Genomic DNA, 3,818 nt, shown 5'->3' with positions numbered 1-3,818 from the left:
GTTTCTAACGGGACTCGGAGGAGCTCCGGAGGGCGGGGGGCGGCCGTGTGGAGCCTCCGCGGGCCGGTGCGTGATGGAGCCGGGACCCGCCGAGCGGTGCAGCCGGGCCACGGAGCTCGGCGGGCGGACCTGTGGAGGCTCCGGGCCGGAACAAAGTGGCACCGACGCAAAGTTAAAACGCACACGGAGAAGAGTCCGCTTTGATATTAAAGTAGATGTTCCGGCTTTTAATTTCACTTTCAGTCATATTTTATCCGTTTTTCTGTTTTAATTTCCACCTTTATTTGTTTGTTTGTTTGAGCTCGAAGCCTCTTTTTCTTTTTCTTCTTCTTCACCACATTTAAATTTAAATTCTCTTTCAGTTTTATTCCCTTCATAAATTAAAAAACAAAACAAAACATAAACGTTAATAATGAAACCAGCGTCTCTTCAGTTTTAATTCTGTCATCAGATCATAAAGTCGCTTCTTTCCTCTTTAAATAAAATGTCCGGACGCTAAAAATAAGTTTTCAGGCCTCAGTTTTCATGTTAGTTTAAAGGCACCGCGTTTCAGAGCAGCTCAACCTGTTTTCATGATGATTTTAAAAGTTCTTTTTAAATTCCTACAAGCAGGAAGAGATTCCTAATTTTTCTTTATTTGTTTTATTTTAATTTTGAGCTCAAAAGCTGGAGAATGAGGATTTAAATGGGTTTTTGGGGTCCCGGGGGGCTGATGATGATGATGATGATGATGATGATGGGGTAACAGGATCTGAAGTGCCTCCTCCAACATCTGGGCGTCTGACATCCAGCTGTGGGGCTGCAGCTGCTTCTGACCCGACTTCTGTTAAAAAAAAAAAAAGAAATCCTCCGTTTCCTGGGTGAAGTTTTTTTGGCGCAGCAGCTCTCAGCACATTTTTCCCTGAATGGATTTTGCGGTTTGCGTCCTGCAGTTCCTCCCTTTTTCATTCCCAGTAAAGTGTTGTTGGTTTCTCTGTTGTCTGGATGTCACATGTTGTTCAGGCTGTAAAGCCTCTCATTCAGGCTGCACATTAAATACACGCACTTTCAAACAATTTAAACATCTTTTTTTAAAAAAGCACAATTTAAAAAAATTGCAGTTATCAGTGTGGAATAAATGAGTGGGTTTTAATTGTGGTGAAGTGTTGAGGGGAGTTTGTTGGGATTCCTCCACAGAGTCGCAGGTTTGTTGCAGCAGCAGCAGCAGTGCAGTGTGATTTCCCTGCAGCGGTGTCAGGCCGCCTGCTGCACCATTCATGCCACATGTCTCACAGCCGTGTCATTGTCCCCCCGACCGTCCGTCCCACCGTCCGTCCGTCCACGCCGTGTTCTCGGGATTTAGCTTGTTCACGGAGAACCGACAGCTGACAGGTTTCCCGGCCCGCCGGGGAGTTTCTGTCCGTGGAAAGTTTCAATCAACATGTCTGTTTTGTGTGTTTTTTGCCGTTTTTTCCTGCGTCAGAATCCAGAGAGACGCCTCTGAGGACGGTGACTGATGTGATTCTGAGCAGTTTTCTGGGTGACAAAGGTCTCCGGCTGGACTCAGACCAGATTTTTGGATTATGTGGTCTGAAACCCCTGCGGACGTCCCACAGATAAACTGCTGCTGAATGAGATTTCTGGCCGTGTAGGATTAAAGTATGTTTTAAGTTACTGCCCACCACCAGCCCCCCTCCCCCCCCAGGATGACACATAATCAGTCGGTTTTATTATCATGTGAAGCCGAAAAGAGAAATTTGAGTCCATGTGATGTTTATAAAAACGCGTGTGAAGGTGGAATTATCTCCCGTCATAAGACACACATATTATATTATAAATAATTTATCTGAGTGTTTGTGAACATCCGCTGCAGATGTTTGTCTCGCTCAGGACGGAGGGAGGAGGCGTTTTATTTTCTGAAAGATTTTATTTGCTTTTGTGTTTGACGTAATTCCAGGAGTTTTTTTTTTTTAAGCTCCTGCAAAGAAATGCACATTTAGAAAGAAGAGTTTATCTGTCGGTTATAGAGACAGAAAGCATTTCGGCCACAACGCTCACACAACGTTATTATAATTCTGTGTTTTAGTGAGTTTTTGAAGTTCCTGTAAAAAAGTCAGCATTTGGAAACCTTTAAACACGAGCTTGTGCAGTATTTCTACCAGCTCTAATTATTATAACATATTGTTTTAATACATTTTTAAAGGTGCAGGAAAAAGAACATTCATTCCTCTACATGTTAGTTTGATTTTCACAGCCACGTATAAAGACAGAATCAATACAATTCAGTGTTTCATGCAGCTGGTTTCCCTCTAAATGTGAAGGTCCACGTGTGTTTTTAGCGTCACTTTCTCTTTTTATTCTCAGAGTTTTTAACACGCACATTTAACTGTGAATTAAATCAGTAACCGGCTGCCGGCTGGACGACGTGATCGATGCTAAAAGGCTGAAGTGATGCAGTTTGGTGTGTGGTTTGTGGACAGTAACTCCGAGGCGGCTTCATGTGGCGGCGATAACGAGGAGATGGAGGGCGATTAAAACCGGCTGCAAGTTGCTGCTTTGTAAAAGGAGGAGATGATTTCTCCTTCCCTTGTTCTTCCCTCGCTGATCTTTTGTCCTGAAAACCGGCTGATTTTCAGTGACAAGCGGAGGAAACGATCTCCCTGCAGGAGCTCCGGGACTCGGCCTCCTCGTGTTGTTTTCAGCCCGACGCGATGACTGAACCTCGGTGATGAACGCCGGCCTCGGCAGCGTGAACTCTGACGTCACCGTGACTCAACAGTTCGCAGTGGGTTTTGGGGGATTTCACTTCACACCGAGCCGAGTCCGACTTGGTGTTTTTTACGGCTTTTGATCTTCTTTGTGAGCTGGTGTCTGTGAGGTTTCAGAGCCTGAAGAAGGGTTTTGACGCTGCACATATGGAACCAGAATCCAGACGTGACTGTGAGGATTTTACACAGCGTCGATGCAGCGTCTCAAATTAGCTTTGTGACACATTTTCTGATGATGTCGAAGTGAACAGAGAAGTGAAACCGAGGCGGCGCCTTTTGGTTTGATATTAGAGTCAGAATTAAAGCGAGGATGCAGGTTGTCGGGGCCTTTTAGTGAAGCCACGTTTGATTATTGTCATTTCCACATAAATACATACAGTAATAAAATAAAGTAGTAAAAAATATGCAGTACAATATTTTTAAAAACAGTACACAATAGTCATGAACAACAGCGTCACAATTGTGAAAATTAGATATGAACGTATATAAATTATACATACAATTAAATTTTAAATTTAATAAGAATATCAATTAGAGTTGTGACCTGTGTGGATTAAACACAGTATAAATGGGAGGCATAGCGCTGATCATGGTGCAGTCTGAAGCCGCTGTAATATGAAGTACAGTCACGTTCTATAATTAATGTCTTTTATCAGAAAATATCCTGCTGAAGTCTAACATGACGTTTGAGGGTCAAGAGTTTGAATCCTGTCTTTGTCATTTGGCTTCATCAACATTTGACTTAAATGTTATCAGTTAAATAAATGCTGCTGTCTCCCCAGAGGACAATTCAAAGACTTCAGTAGAACCAGAACAGCCCCAACCATGAGTTAGTCCTGGTGTCTCTGCTTGTACTGGGACGTCCCCATAAGGCCGTGTAGGGCAGGTCTACGTCCCCATAAGGCCGTGTAGGGCAGGTCTACGTCCCCATAAGGTGTAGGGCAGAGTTACGTCCCCATAAGGCCGTGTAGGGCAGGTTTACGTCCTCGTAACGCACCACCACAGACTAGGTTTATGTCCCCGTAAAGCAGCACAGACCAGGTTCATGTCCCCACAAGACAACACAGACCA

This window comes from Stegastes partitus, unplaced genomic scaffold, assembly GCF_000690725.1.
Source record: "Stegastes partitus isolate 25-593 unplaced genomic scaffold, Stegastes_partitus-1.0.2 Scaffold424, whole genome shotgun sequence".
In the NCBI taxonomy this organism is placed as follows: Eukaryota; Metazoa; Chordata; class Actinopteri; family Pomacentridae; genus Stegastes; species Stegastes partitus.
The sequence above is the reverse complement of the archived record's forward strand: the minus strand, read 5'-3'. Positions refer to the sequence as shown.